This window comes from Schistocerca nitens, chromosome 11, assembly GCF_023898315.1.
Source record: "Schistocerca nitens isolate TAMUIC-IGC-003100 chromosome 11, iqSchNite1.1, whole genome shotgun sequence".
NCBI lineage: Eukaryota > Metazoa > Arthropoda > Insecta > Orthoptera > Acrididae > Schistocerca > Schistocerca nitens.
Genome location: NC_064624.1, coordinates 10,589,295 through 10,606,184, shown reverse-complemented (window position 1 = coordinate 10,606,184; position 16,890 = coordinate 10,589,295). Strand labels below are relative to the sequence as shown.

The 16,890-nt window shown below is 41.3% G+C and overlaps 1 protein-coding gene across 4 annotated transcripts in view; it reads right to left on the bottom strand.

Moving 5' to 3' along the window:
* The window catches only part of LOC126213045 (poly [ADP-ribose] polymerase tankyrase-1-like), a 149,387-nt gene extending 144,149 nt beyond the window's left edge, over positions 1–5,238 (bottom strand). For all 4 annotated transcript variants that reach the window (XM_049940618.1, XM_049940620.1, XM_049940617.1 and 1 more), the window contains exon 1: positions 5,140–5,238. The gene's annotated coding sequence lies outside the window, so the exon portion shown is untranslated. The remainder of the gene's footprint in view (positions 1–5,139) is intronic.
* Positions 5,239–16,890: the final 11,652 nt, after the last annotated feature.

Here is a 16,890-nt window from a genome sequence, read left to right as displayed (position 1 = left end):
TTTATGGGATGCGTTAGAAAGACATATTCGATAAGTCCCCATACAGTGTAAACAAAAACTCAGGAGACGACTACAAGAAGAATGGGAAAAATCTAAGTATTTCGTACTTACACAAGCTTGTACAAAGTATGTCAAAACGGCTGACAAGTGGTACAACATCGCTGTAGAAGTACAAAGTACTAATTCCTCATTATTTCCTAGTTTTTGGTTTATTTCTGCACTTTGTCCCAAAACATTTGCGAATTGAAATCTAAGTTATTTCACATAATTATTTGTATTTTGTAAGTTATTAAATGAAGTAAAATGTCCAATTTATTGCTCTGTGAATATCATTCTATCTGTTGGAATAACGTCGGCCGCGGTGGTCATGCGGTTCTAGGCGCTCAGTCCGGAACCGCGCGACTCCTACGGTCGCAGGTTCGAATCCTGCCTCCGGCATGGATGTGTGATGTCCTTAGGTTAGTTAGGTTTAAGTAGTTCTAAGTTCTAGGGGACTGATGACCTCAGCAGTTGAGTCCCATAGTGCTCAGAGCCATTTGAGCCATTTTTTTGTTGGAATAACAAACATAATACGTTTAATTGTTTATCTGTTACTTCTCGAAGTAAATAAAATCTATTCTTCTTGTCCCAAACTTATGAAAGGCACTTTAGATTACTGTACGTGGCTTGTGAATAACACCAACTGTGGGTTGTTTGACCCTTTCTATTTAATCTTGAGTAATGAGCGTGAATTTACAGCACACGAGGCACCGGGCGACGGACGAGCCTACTGTCCATTCTATGTCGGCAGCGACTCCACGTTGAAGAACTCGCCGTTTGGTGCGTTGTTAACAGGAACGCGCATCACCGGACCGATATTTTTTGACAATACCCTCAAACACGTTTGCATACATGTTAATTTTTGATACATTTTGAGCTCGACTCACTGAATACGGGCGGCAATACTGCGTCTTCCAGCAAGATGGGACGACGTGCCACCGTCTAAAGTACCCCTGCAACGAGTCGGCGATGTCTTCACAGAGGAACGAACTGTTAGCAAACATTAATGGCCACCACGTTCGCCGGACCTAACAACGTACGATTTTTTTCTGTGGGGACAACTGAAGAGCAAGGTCTATGAAACAAATCCACACACAATAGAGGAACTGAAAGACAACGTCGGCTGTGAAGTTGCCGTCACCATACCCGGACTTTACACCAGGTGTATCTGAAGACGCTTAGACGCTTGCAAGGATTCACAGCACCTACTACAAATTAATTTTTACTATATTTTTCGTTGTAAATAATTGGTAACTCCATTTCAGCTTTTTGTTCCTGTAATTTCACTGCCTTTCCTTTACACTTACAAGAACTATTTCTGTCTTCGCCACCCTATACAATTAACAGCTGAAGATCGTAAGTAGAAAATATACACTATAATCTGCTCACCATAAGAATAAACCTGATGTAAACATTACGCCATGTATTCTTCCGCGTTTGCTTCAATCTCATTGCATTTCGTTTCACGTGGAGCGGAAGCCAAGCTGTGACCAGTACAGTCGAGTTCGATTATGCAAAAAAGTGGTGATTTCTCAAACTGGGGAACAATCGAGAAGGGGGTGCCGCAAGGTTCGGTCTTGGGTCCTCTGCTGTTCTTAATATATATTAATGACTTGCCGTTCTATATTCACGAAGATGCAAAGCTGGTACCTTTTGCCAATGATACAAGTATAGCTATCAAACCCAACAGACAATAATTAACTGATGAAATTGTAAACGATGTTTTTCAGAAAATCATTAAGTGGTTCTCTGCAAATAGGCCCTCATTAAACTTTGACAGAACACAGTATGTACAGTTCCACACAGTAAATGGAATGACACAATTAATATAGACTTCGATCAGAAATCGGTAGCTACAGTAGAATATTCAAAATTTCTAGGTGTATGTACTGATGAGGGGTTGAACTGGAAGAAACACACTGAAGATCTGCTGAAACGTTTGAGTTCAGCTACTTATGCTATTAGGGTCATTGCAAATTTTGGCGATATACATCTCAGTAAATTGGCTTACCACGCCTATTTTCACTCTCTGCTTTCGTATGGCATCATATTCTCGGGTAACTCATCATTGAGTAAAAGAGTGTTCACAGCACAAAAGTGTGTAATGAGAATAATTGCTGGAGATCATCCAAGATCATCCTGCAGACACTTATTTAAAGAGCTACTGATCTTCACTATAGCCTCACAATGTATTCACTTACGAAATTTGTTATTAACAATCCGAACGAATTCAAAAGTAATGGCAGTGTAAATGGCTGCAACACGAGGAGAAAGGATGATCTTCACTACTCAAGGTTAAATCTAACTTTGGCTCAGATGGGGCTAAATCATGCTGCCACAAAAGTCTTTGGTCACTTACCTAATAGCATCAAAAGTCTGACAGATAGCCATATAGTAGTTAAAAGGAAATTAAAAGAATTTCTGAACGGCAACTCCTTCTAATCATTAGATGAATTTTTGGATATAGTAAGTGGATACTTTCCCAAGCCGCCACAAAAAAAAGAAAAAATTAAAAATAGTGTCATGTAATAGTTTGTATAATGTAATATCTTGTATAGACGCCTTTTATTAACCTGACACGTTCCACATCATTACGAAGTGTCGTACTCATGATGTATGGAACAAGTACTAATCTAATCTAAGGACACGTTTTACGCTGTGTTGCACGCACATAGAATGAGTGATAATGCGGGACAACAGCTTTACTGGCGCATTATACTTGGACACCACTGCCCAACCAGCGGTCCAACTAACCTGCAATGCTGAGAGCAGTTGCAGTTCAGACGTAAAAAGAGACGAGCAAAGAAGCAATATGGCTTCGAACGTAATTTAATTTTTAATGAGGACGAAATAATATTCGGAGGATCTCCAGCACTACCGCGCGCTTCTTAGGTGACCAGACGGAAAGCATGAAATGCACTCGTTCGCACCTGACATAGTCTTCAAATTACCAACAAGTGATGAAAATATGAGGTAATTTTTCTGAGCGAACTGTGTGTAATGCAAAAGCATACTGCAAGGATTTCACCGTACTGTTGAATACTGAAGCCAATGAAGGTATTAATTAGTCGTCTGGTAATCTCTCAGCTCTTTCCATATCCGAAACCGAGAAATACATTTCAGTTCTGGAAGTGTACCTGCTACGTTGATAACGAGCCTATCAACACAATCCTCGAAGCCAACCAGGCGCCGCACTTTCTCTTCTTTTATGACGAGCCGTTCTATTTCCCGCCAGCGTTCGGCAGTGGCGTGTGAAAAAGCTGCGTGCGTTAGTTCTAGTACATCGTCTGGCAGAAAACAGTCATGTTACTTCTCGGGCCAAATCTCTTAACTTGGCTCCAGATCAGTTCTGTTGGGTTCACATTGTAATGGTACAGTAGCAAATCAAAAAAATGCATTTGTATGATGTGCTCGATGCTATGAAAATTATTGTTGTTTCATGTTTCTACGATACTTCTCTACCTCTCCGGTATAAAACGCAGATAGTCCAAGTAAAGAGGATTTGGTTTTTCAGTTTTGCCTTAAAAAATTAAAGCGGTATAAAACTATGCACATAGTCCAAGTAAAGAGGATTTGGTTTTTCAGTTTTGCCTTGAAAAAATAGTTATGTTTGCTTAATTTAAGCAACTTATGAAGTCTTTCATAAAACACCAATAATTAAGAATTTGTATTTCTATTTGAAACGAACACAGGAATTTCTCGTCCAATACGTTATTAGAAACAAGACGACGTGCATTATTCATAAGAAATTATGATGAGTTTTCTAATCAGCATGTGAATTCATTCCGTTACGCTACCGAGTGCGCTACACGTATGATATGGGTTCATAAATCAACTGTACTACACACAGTCGCCGGGAAAACTTCAAGGCCGATCATCTCCGTAAATTTATGGAAAACATTGAGAACAGCCTATGTGTCGGCACTTTTTAACCGTATTGCTCACGCGTGATTCACCACGGAACAGAAAGCAACCTCGGCCATTTTCATACTGCGCATTATCAGCGCGACAATCAGAGCACAACAGTGCAGGGGCAGTGACTGTACACAGTTTTTGAAATAAAAACTACGTCGCTAAAGCGCGATTGAGAGAAACGTCTGTAGCTGTTAATACATTTGAATGTCTTAGTTTCACTTAACGCAACTTAGTAATAATACAGTTAATACGTAAGTGGGAGGACCTACTTCCAAGAGCGTAACGAGACCAGTGTACGTGTGCTGCCGGCTTCTGACCAATCATCGCGTTTGTTTTGTTTAGTCTTATGATGGATTATAGTGGAAAGCACAACATTTCTAGTGCAAACTCGCATGTGCAACAAACTAATAAAGCATTCACTGCTCTACCCTACTAAACGGTGTAGGCCTCATGGCAAACTAAAAGCTACTTACTACATACAGACTTGGGCCGAACAGTCGTATGACGTCCACTGAACCTAACGTCCTTCGAAAACAGGCGACAGTAACAGACGCCCTACAGTGTTTTGACAAAAACTTACTCTTGACGATTTTTTATCCGTCGACGGCAAACTGGGTGAGCGAAGCAGCACATGTTTATCACTTACCAACTACGTTTTTACCTCAACGAAGAGTCCATAAGCAGAGTTAAAAGCTACAAACGTAAATGCGTTACGCATTTTGACAGGCGGTTAAACCAGTCTAGGTAGTACATCGCTGCATAATCTTTGAAGAACAACACATCTCACTGTAAAAAATAATAGTTAAAGAGCTTTCAAGAGTCCAACATTTTTCCCAGTTTCTTATGACATGAAATTACTGTCAGTGTGGTTACGCTACCGTTTTAAAAATGTCAATGTATTTTCCAATGGCATACTGCAACATCAAGCACGTAGTTCCTCATAAACTTAACCTAGAATTAAAAGGAACAAATGCAAGTTTGACAATAATACTTCCAACAAAAGCACACAGTGAGTTTCGTTACAAAGAATCATCGAACTAAATATCAGGCTAGTAAGTAACTACGCTGTCGCAGAAAGTTATCTGTATCAAAGCATTTGTTGTCTAGTCCGTTAATTCGCAAATTACTGAACTGAGCGAGACACAAACGCGTGAGAAAAATGACACACATACGGAGCTAACTTACCGCTGTATGTCCTCAGAAGTACTTCCCCGATTCACCACGCAACTTCAATATGCTGCAAGTAGACCCGCCTGCAACGAACTGCGACGTAGAACAGCCAGCGCTGCAGTACTGCCGCCACGCGGCCCAACCGGGACTCGCAGACAACTGCGAAACGGCTGTGCGCTCACAAGGGAACCTCCCCATCGCACCCCCCTCAGATTTTGTTATAAGTTGGCACAGTAGATAGGCCTTGAAAAACTGAACACATATCACTCGAGAAAACAGGAAGAAGTTGTGTTGAACTAGGAAAAAAATAAGCAAAATATACAAACTGAGTAGTCCATGAGCAAGATATGCAGTATCAAGGACGATGTGAGCCCAGGAGCGCCGTGGTCCCGTGGTTAGCGTGAGCCGCTGCGGAACGAAAGGTCCTTGGTTCAAGTCTTCCCTAGACTAAGAATTTTAATTTTTTATTTTCAGACAATTATCAAAGTTGAGGCACTCACACAAAATCCAAAATCCAAAATTCCAGGACATGTTCAGATTTGCTTGGACATATGCAGGATTTGACGGTCTACACACGGAAAAATTTGAAAACATTAAAAACATATGTTTTGACAGAGCACAGGGAAAACTGAGCGACTGTGAAACTTGCATTCATTTCTTGTAGTTTATGTGACAAACTCTTATGTTCTCATCACTTTTTGGGAGTGATTATCACATCCACAAGAAAAGCTAAATAGGGCAAGGTAGAAGAATCTTTTTACCCATTCGCCAAGTGTACTTATTTTTTTCATAGTTCCATACAACTTCTTCCTGTTTTCTCGACTGACCTGTGTTCAGTGTTCCAAGGCCTATCCACTGTGCCACCTTATAAGTAAATCTGAGGGGGGTGCGATGGGGAGGTTCCCTTGTCAGTACTGCGAACGAATTCAACAATAAAATACACTGAGGTGACAAGCAGTATACACAAATACAGATGGCGGTCGTATCGCATGCACGATGTATAAAAGTGAAGTGCATCGGCGGAGCTCTCGTGTGTAGTCAGGTGACTTATGCGCAAATATTTCCGACGTCATTATTGCCGCAGAATGGGAATTAACTGACATTGAACGTGGAATGGAATTTCCGCATCGGAAATCATTAGGGAAATCAACATTCCGCGATCCATAGAGTCAAGAGTGTGCTGTGGAGACATGATTTCAGGCATTCCCTTTCAACACGGACAACGAAGTAGCCGATGGCCTGCACGTAACGAAGGAGAGCAGCTGCGCTTGCGTGGGGCTGTCATTGATGACAGACAAGCAACAACGGTGGGGTGGTAGGCCATAAACACTCCTTTATTGGCTCGATTACGGGTGCGACAGAAATTAAGCCGTTGGCTTCTTAAAGATACGAGCGTGGATAATTTTTCAGGGATTAAATGGCATATAGTGGGACTGTATTGTGTATTCGGTGACGTGTTAGTGGATTTGATGCTATTCACATACTGTTGAGCAAATCTTTGATAAGTGCAAAGCACGGACGAGTGTCTTCAGTTTTAGAAACGTTCAGTCATAAATAAAGTAACTCTACAAAAGCAATGTCGTGATAGCAGACTTTCTTTTATAGAAAGTTTGGAAAAAGCATTCTTTATACCAATTACTTCATATTCTATTAATTAATTAAACCAAACAAGCAATAAGCCTGCTAATTCAGGCGATAGCAAGGAAAGGTTCTTCTATCATTCTCACGAACCGCTTTTTCGCAATAAAGAACAGCGGTAATTGTTTATTTCCTATCGTTCTTCGACGAAACTTGAATAGTTCATAGTCAATTCAATATGGCGTATAATCAGCGGTGGTTTGGCGTTATGATTTAGCAGCGTACGTCATTACTCAGATATTCAGAATAAAGTGCCTGGCAGAGGGTTCAATGAACCACCTTCAAGCTGTCTCTCTACCGTTTCAGTCTGGAACGGAGCGCGGGAGAAAACAAGCACTTAAATTTTTCTGTGCGAGCCTTGATTTCTCTTAGTTTATCGTGATGATCATTTCTCCCTATGTAAGTGGGTGCCAACAGAACGTTTTCGCAATGGGAGGAGAAAACTGGTGATTGAAATTTCATGAGAAGATCCCGTCGCAACGTTTTAATGATTGCCGCTCCAATTCACGTGTCATGTCTGTGGCACTATCTGCCCTATTTCGCGATAACACAAAACGAGCTGCCCTTCTTTGAACTATTTCGATGTCATCCGTCAGCCCCACCTCATGCGGATCCCACACCGCACAGCAATACTCCAGAATAGGGCGGACTAGCGTGGTGTAAGCAGTCTCTTTAGTAGACCTGTTGCACCTTCCAAGTGTTCTGCCAATGAATCGCAGTCTTTCGTTTGCTCTACCCACAACATTATCTATGTGATCGTTCCAATTTAGGTTATTTGTAATTGTAATCTCTAAGTATTTAGCTGAACTGACAGCCTTCAGGTTTGTGTGACTTACCGCGTAATCGAAATTTAGCGGGTTTCTCTTAGTACTCATGTGAATAACTTCACACTTTTCTTTATTCAGGGTCATTGCCACTTTTCATACCATACAGATATCTTATCTAAATCGTTTTGCAATTTTGGTCATCTGATGACTTTACAACACGGTAAATGACAGCATCATCTGTAAACAGTTTTGGACGGCTACTGCTGGCCAAAGTGGCCGAGCGGTTCTAGCTGCTACAGTGTGGAAATGAGACAGTTAAAATAGTAAAGGAGTTTTCCTATTTGGAGAGCAAAATAACTGATGATGGTCGAAGTAGAGAGGATATAAAATGTAGACTGGCAATGTCAAGGAAAGCGTTTCTGAAGAGGAGAAGTTTGTTAACATCGAGTATAGATTCAAGTGTCAGGAAGTCCTTCCTGAAAGTATTTGTATGGAGTGTAGCCATGTATGGAAGTGAAACACGGACGATGAACAGTTTCGACAAGAAGAGAATAGAAGCTTATGAAATGTGCTGCTACAGAAGAATGCTGAAGATTAGATTGGTAGATCACATAACTAATGAGGAGGTACTGAATAGAATTGGGGAGAAGAGAAATTTCTGGTAAAAGCTGACTAAAAGAAGGGATCGGTTGATAGGGCACATTCTGACACATCAGGGGATCAACAACTTAGTTCTGGAGGGAAGCGTGTTGGTTAAAAATCGTAGAGGGAGAACAAGAGATCTATACAGTAAGCAGATTCAGAGGGATGTAGGGTGCAGTAGTTACTCGGAGATGAAGAGTCTTGCACAGGAGAGCTGCATCGAACCAGTCTTTGGGCTGAAGACCACAATAACAGCAACACAGTTCAACAGCACTTCCTGATACGTTTCAACCATGGTGATAGAATTTATGTTTCAAAGATTCGCAGGCTATTGTCTCAAGAGCAGTTGCCACACGAGTAACTTTGCCATTGCTGTGTCGAAATTTTATGACAATTGCGTTAGCAGTTATTAAGTTATCGCTCTCCCACACACGGCATCTCCGAAACAAGCAGACCTAATGAAACGTAGCAGAATATCTACAGTGTCACTTTAAATTAGCTGGTGTTCTTCGTGACTCCGTGGAATTCAAAGTCAGATGGACTGTCTGCATTTGCGTCGAAGACGCACTGTGCTGTTTTTTCTTGATATGCATGTGTAGGCAAAATAATGTGCGGAGTGGTATTAATGGCATGGTTGTGTTTCATGGTCTACAACGCAGGTAAGGCACGCGTAGCGCTGGACTGTGCGTGTTCAGCACGGACCGGGCACCGGTGCAGGTCGAGCACCCTTCGTATTTGCGTTCAGAGACCGTGGTCGACGTGGGATGAAAGAGCTAGCAGAGTTCCAGAGAGGGGCCCGATTACCTGGAGCATCAGCAAAGAAGACAGCCAACTTATTGAATGTTTCAAGAGCAATTGTTTCAACCGTCATGGCAGCCAACACAAAACATGGGAAGACATCATAGTGTAAACGTAATAGTGGGCGCAAATCAAAACTAAATAACGGAGATCGTTATACGCTAACAAGAATTGTCAAGACAACGCAAAGCTAAGCCGGCTAAAAGTGACTGTAGAGCCCAATAGCCATCTTCCAGACCACGTATCTATCGACACTGTCCGCCGAGAACTCCATAAAGGGAATGCTGGTGGACGAGTTGCTATACCGAAACCATTAGTGACGACAACCAACGTAAAGAGGCATAAATCCTGGACGGTTGATCAGTGGAAACGCGTAATATGGACCGACGAGTCAACATTTTCGTTATTTCCAACATCGGGCCGTGTTTACGTCTGGAGAACGGCAAAATAGGCCTACAGTCCTGGTTGCTTGATTCCAACGGTTAAGCATGGAGGTAGAAGTGCGTGGGCAGCCATACGATGGTATTCTACCGGTCCCATCATTACTCTCAAATGCCGTGTTTCAGCCAACGATTATGTCAACATTTTACATGAACCGGTCCCACCCATGATTCAAATGTTGTTCCCCGACAATGATGCCACATTTCAGGACGATAACGCACCCATTCACACAGCCAGGATAGTACAGTCGTGGTGTGAGGAACATGCAACTGAACTGCAGCGTCTTCCCTGGCCAACAAAGTCCCAGGATTTGAACATTACCGCACTCCTGTGGGCGCTATTGGAGCGCAGACTCCGGAGCAGATTTGCGCCTCCCTCGGCAGTACGGGAGTCAGAAGAGGTTCTGATCGAAGAGCGCCATAACATTCCACTGGACACCTTACAGTCACTATATGTCAGTATTCGAATCGCAGATGTATTAGAGGCAAATGGAGGTTCAATCCGTACAGGTGTTCACATTATTTTGTCTCTCCTCTGTATCACTGAGGGCCGTTGTGGCCGAGCGGTTCTAGGCGCTTCTGTCCGGAACCGCGCTGCTGCGTCGGTCGCAGTTCCGAATCCTGCCTCGGGCATGGATGTGTGTAATGTCCTTAGGTTAGTTAGGTTTAAGTAGTTCTAAGTTCTAGGGGACTGATGACCTCAGATGTTAAGTCCCATAGTGCTTAAGAGCCATTTCAACCATTTGAACCCTGTATCACTCCTTTTTCATGGAACAGCTGTGACCTCTCAAATCATATCATACAATTCCGGAAGTGCAGCCAATGTGATTGGTACAATGGCGTAGTGGTAAAGGTGGTCAGTTTCTAATCTGCAGGCAGGGGGTTCGACTCATGTTACTTTCGTGAATTTTATTTCGAAATACGAATTATTAGTTTAGGAGGGCAACGAGAATTAATAAAGCATTCATATTTTTAAAGCATTCATAAGTAAATAACTGAGGATGCTGTGGACTTAAACTCTCGACTTTACGTTTACATCTCGGTCTTGCACCACTTCTGTTTACGTTTTGTAATTTCTCCTCGGCATTCCAAGAAAATGATGTCTCCTTTGAGCTTTCATCGGCATTCGCGTCGTGCCTGACTATAAATACAGAGAATACAAATTAATTTGATGCTTTTTCTCGATGAAAAAAATTAAATAATATCTATTTGATGTCTTCGTCGGCACTGACCTCGTGAACCACGTGACAAAAAAATAGTTCATGTTTGTCTCAGTCTTCTTGATCAATGATCGTAAAATAATTTAAAATCCATTTTCCTCTTCTTCGATGGAAAACAGAACTTCATTTGTCACAAACAACGCAATAATTCAGTGTCTTGTCCAATATCCGTCCTTCACTACAACTACATTCAGCCGCCAGGGAATAGAGGCAGCCGGCCGATGTGGCCGAGCGATTGTAGGCGCTTCAGTCTGGAACCGCGCGACCGCTACGGTCGCAGATTCGAATCCTGCCTAGGGCATGGCTGTGTGTGATGTCCTTAGGTTAGTTAGGTTTAAGTAGTTCTAACTTATAGCTACCTGATGACCTCAGAAGATAAGTCCCATAGTGCTCAGAGCCATTTGAACCTTTTTTTTTTTTTTTTTCGAAAGGCAACAAGTTTCCGGATGAAAGTGTTATTCTGTGACAACACTTCCAATGCGTCACGAACTGCTTTCGGACAGTGCTGGCTTGGTTGTCGGTGCTGTTCATCCACACCTCATAATTTTCTCCATATCTGGTGATACGTTCTCTATGGGGCTGAAGTCGACACCGTTGGGAGGACAGTCCAACATCTCAACGTCTCCGTTCATTTGAAACCAGTGTTTCACAAAGTTCCCTGTGTCGACAGGAGAACGGTCATCTTGGTAGATTATTCTGCCCCCAGAAACTCTGACGAACAGAAGGAAGCGTTACGTTCTCTAGTATTTCACAGAAGTAATGACCGGAAGACAGACGGCCCAGTTGTCGCAGAACGCCGCAAACACTTGTTGACACCGGTTCGGAAAACTGTGGCGGCAGCTCGGCCACACCTTTATCTGTCGTGGACATTTTTGTTGTCGGATTTTGTTCTACTTGGTCGATGTACTGGGTGACAATTATTGCACTATACGAAGAAAAGACATAAAATAGTTATAAACAACGGAGTGCACACACTTTATGCAACATGTAAACATCACTACAGGTATTCGGATTTAGGTTGTTAGGGGGAGATTTTTGTTTTTGACGAATGAAGTTTTGTTTTCCCCCGAAGAAGAGGAAAATTGATTTTAAATTATTTTACGAGCATTGATCAAGAAGACTGAGACAAACATGAACTATTTTTTTGTCACGTGGTTCATGACGTCGGTGCCGGCGAAGGCATCAAGCAGATAGTATTTAACTTTTTTCATCGAGAAAAAGCATCAAATTAGTTTGTATTCTCTGTATTTATAGTCAGGCACGCCGACAATGTCGATGAAAGCACAAAGGAGACATCATTTTCTTGGAATGCCGAGGAGAAATTACAAAATATAAACAGAAAATATAAATCATTGGCGATGATGAGGCACAGACGAATACCGAAATGCTCCATGGCCCGCTAAAGTATCGGAACATCGACGTTGTCGATAACTTCCTGTATGGCTGTTCTCAGCTCAGCAACAGTTTTGCGATTACTGCTGCACACTTTGTCTTTAATACAGCTCCACAAAAAGGAGGCCCATGTGTTCAGATCCTGAGAATGTGGCGGACAATCGAGGCCCGCCCCCATCGTGCTCCCCCAGGACATCAAACTCTCTTCTGCTTCGATGGGGCCAGGCTCCGTTTTGGTCGTCGTCTGTGTGCCACGTCAGTGTTGTGTTTAGTGCTGTTTCTCCTGTGCGTCGAGAGGTGTGATTTTGTGTGCTGGCCTTGTACTTAGTGTTATGGTTTACGCCGTCCATCGATACTTTTATGCTCCGCTCATACTGTGCCTTGTGCGCTTTTAACTGTCCCAGTGTGTGGTTTCTTGTGTGTGCTACTATTTTACGGTTTTTATCTCCATTTTACAGTCGCCCGATTTTCGTCTATTGTCTTCCATAATGTTCCCCCTTTTCCACATCTATGTTCACCATGTTTTCTCCTTTGTATATTTTTAAATGTCTTCTATTGTTTGTTCTATGTCTTTCGGCTGAAGAGCAGCGCATATGCTGCTGCCCGCCCACCCCGATGGGGAATTGAAATACAATAAAGGGCAAAAAAAAAAAAGTCTTCGTCAGCCCTTGTTCGGCTCACCTGAAGATGGCTGGCAGTTGTCAGCCGAAATATCGTGTAATGAAGTTTACGACGACTGGCTACAAGCCCTAAATCCCCTTGAACAATACTGACACCGTTTTCAGAGATTAAGGGAAAAATTTAGATTCACGTTGTGATGTAGGTAACGTGGCTCCGGCTGTCGTTCGTTAGTGAACCGTGTTACCTCGCGTACTGCACCGCAGAAGGCTGTTAACAGCGCTTCACACACCAATCGAGTTGTTGCCAACAGTTAATGTGAGCTCCCCACGAGTTTCAAGCGCAAAAACCGCCGGAAAACCACTAACAAAAATGCCTCTACTCTCATAATCGCTACAATTTACATTAATTTTTTTAAAATTATTATGAAAGAAAACAATAAGTATATTAGCAGTTAGTTTCCTTTATTATTAAGTAATAAAATATTCACAATCATTATATGAACATACAATAAATAAATCATCAAGTCAAAGGGCAGGAACATACAAAAAGTTCTGTAACAACAGCTAATTATTTAAATGAATTCGTTTCTTCAGATGAATCATTTTTGTCTCCATCATCATCGTCGTCGGTTTCAGATATATACGATTCTTTGGTAGCGATTTGTTTTGCAACGTTTATGGGAATTTCGTATTCGGTGCAGCATTTGCCTTCGAACCTCAGACCACAGCGTATTCTTAATAATAGCAGTTGAAAGATTTAACTTCATTCTATTCCTCTTCTTGATTTTTATTACATTCATACTGCTAAATAGCCTTGAGACATCGGCATCTGAATGAGGGAGTATTACGAAAGTAATTGTAAAAGTCGCTAATTCCTCAAATCTGGATTCCCCTTGAGCATCTTTGAAATGCAATACCTTGTCGCCACTGATCATCCACTCTTGCTATAAATTCTACGCTTTCATTGGACTGAGCCATTATATCATATTATATATTATATCAGTATTATATATTATATCAATTAGATTTTGTTTGTTGTGATTAAGTGCTTGGTCAACACTTATTCTGGAATTTTTTTTGATCAAAGTCAAATTTTCTGGTAACCTGTTATTTATTTCTTCAATCAGACTTACTATAAATGTTATGCATACACATTTCTTCGTCTTCTAAATACCTTAGTGGTTGAGAGAGCCCATATTCAGTAACTGAAACTGGATTTTAGTAAACCACTATAAAATCCACTAGCCACTAGAACCAATATTTCGCCACTAAAAGGTGGGTAGAAACCACCAATTTTAGTGGAAAATCCACTAAGTTGGCAACACTAATTGTTGGAAGTTATTGTGTATCGACAGAAGTGCTCAATTGCTGGTGTGTGATTTTCTGGTGAGGGATGTTACCTTGAGAATGATTTGACATTAACAGATATATGCTGCCGGAAAAAAAATACGCGTGTTAGGATAGTGGAGTAGATAAAGCGGTGGGTTTGTAATCTCTTGTTATAGGGAGCGAATCCTGCCGCTTCTACAAATTTTAATTCGTTGTAAGCAAATAATTGTTAGTTTAGGAGGACAAAGTCAATCGTAAAGTTCAAAGTACTCGCAGTGGTGTAAACATTCGTGTATATGGCTATCAATGCTCGTTGGACGAAGGCAAGGACAAAGTCTCTTCCCTGGCTTTCCTATTGTAAATAAATCTCAGTTTTAGAATGAACTCAGCCTCCGTTTATTAATCGTTTTGTATTTTTAGCAGGATAATACACTCAGATCTTAAATTCGGTTTCAACTAACAATTTCCACTCCTACAGGACAGTAGCGTGTGATACCTCCTAGGAAACTTTAATGCAGAGCTATCAGACGAGAAGATCGATCTGGTCTAGACTGTGCAGGCTTTATTTTTAAACCTTTTCCCACCCAGACAATCAGCTGTTCTTATTTGGTAAATTAGTGGACGTTGCTGCTTGAGAGGTTCTAAGATTAAATTAAATTCCTTCGCCTACGACAATGTTAAAAGAAATATTCTAAACCACACTAGATAGTGGTTTGTGAAGCAATTACTGGCCGCATTTTGCTTCATCTCCCTGGGCGGAAGGGAAGAAGTTTATTGACCATAAAACTATTCTCCCAGAAGGAAAGGATGAAAGAAATGAAACTTTTCATGTTGGGAAATCATGTGAGTTTTATTTCAGTGATCGCAAAATCAAGTGAAACGAACAATGAAGTTGGCAGTGCGAGCAAATTGTTGGTGTCAGTATGACGTTGCAATACCTGGGCCCTGAAATGACGCAGAACCAGTTTAAGTCAAGGCACTTTTAAATTCTGTGATTCGTATACATTGCTTGCACACGAAATTACTGATGCAGTATAGTTAGAGCTATCACGTGACGCTTAAAATAGTAAAGGAGTTTTGCTATTTGGGGAGCAAAAATCTGATGATGGTCGAACTAGAGAGGATATAAAATGTAGACTGGCAATGGCAAGGAAAGCGTTCCCGACGAAGAGAAATTTGTTAACATCGAGTATAGATTTAAGTGTCAGGAAGTTGTTTCTGAAAGTATTTGTATGGAGTGTGGCCATGTATGGAAGTGAAACGTGGACGATTAATAGTTTAGACAAGAAGAGAATTGAGGTTTTCGAAATGTGGTGCTACAGGAGAATGCTGAAGATTAAATGGGTAGATCACATAACTAATGAGGAGGTATTGAATAGAATTGGGGAGAAGAGGAGTTTGTGGCACAACTTGACAAGAAGAAGGGATCGGTTGGTAGGACATGTTCCGAGGCATCAAGGGATCACCAATTTAGCATTGGAGGGCAGCGTGGAGGGTAAAAATCGTAGAGGGAGATCAAGAGATGAATACACTAAGCAGATTCAGAAGGATGTAGGTTGCAGAAAGTACTGCGAGATGAAGCAGCTTGCACAGGATAGAGCAGCATGGAGAGCTGCCTCAAACCAGTCTCAGGACTGAAGACCACAACAACAACAACAATATCACTTTGCTGAAACTGGAGTTCCACACTGTTAGAATTTCCTCTGAGTCAGATGTGTGTTTTGCAACGGTGAAATATTTTTCTACATTTCAGATGTGGATACAACAGTTAGAGTGATACCGCAAAAATATCAACATCCCCTGACTTTGAAAGTAGCCTTTGTCACCGCTTTTAGCATGTTACGAGCGTCGTTACTAGGCGCAAGTGAATGAAGTAATGCAACGCAATTTTTGTAGCGACGTAGCGTCTTCATCAGTTAATATAGTTTTAATGTTATCTCCGAATAAATGGAAATGGCCCATATGAGCATGGAAAGTATTTGCTAGACATGGGAAGAACGAAATAGCTACTTGTTATGCTTGTAAAGGAACTTTATTTTTGTTACTATAGGTTATCCATCTGCTCCGGAAGATGGCCAATCAAACAAACGTATTAATAATTTTTTTCTTATTGATAGCTGTGTAGATAATTATTCGACTCTCACACCAAAGATTCATTTGAAAAGTATTTAACACTGACGGGCAAAAGAAGATTTACGCTCTTCGTTTATTAGTTTTAGTAACATTTACCGTTCGTTGTTCTCATGCCCCGGTGATAAGACGTATAAACCAAGTACCCTATAATTTCAAGTGAAATTGTCCTCAATAATGAAAGCAACTTCTGAAACAATACGATTTTCTCATTTGCCATACCATGGATCCCAGCTGCTGTAACTCTGGAAGATTATTATTTTAATTTTTTATGGAGGATTTCGATGGAGACAACGAACTTCACGACGGCGGTGCTCAACAATAGAGGTACGTGAATGTGTTCCTCTCTTAACCTTCGTGGCCGCCAATGTCAGTTTCAGTATCTAGGTCATATTTACCGCGGCATTTAGAACCTGCAATATTTCTTTTCATTTTATTACGAAGTCCGATTATTTTCTTTCTCTGATGAATAAATCCATTTTAACCACAATTCTTTTTACCCAGGCTACGGGGAATGATAGTACTTAGAACGTACGTGCTTCTATCCCGATCGTACGTTCGCATACAACTCAGTGTGTATTGAAGTAACTATACTTATAACCCGTTTCCTTTACAGTATTAAATCTTATTTTGAACCACTCACTTCCGAAGATTCGTGCCCTCTTACTTTGTGGTCAGTCGGGTGTATTCCTTAATAACGTTACTTTTGGTATTGAGTGGCTTAGTTTCCACAATTGACCTGTGCCTCTCTCGCAAGGGCGCTTCACACGAAATATTTGTTACGCGACGT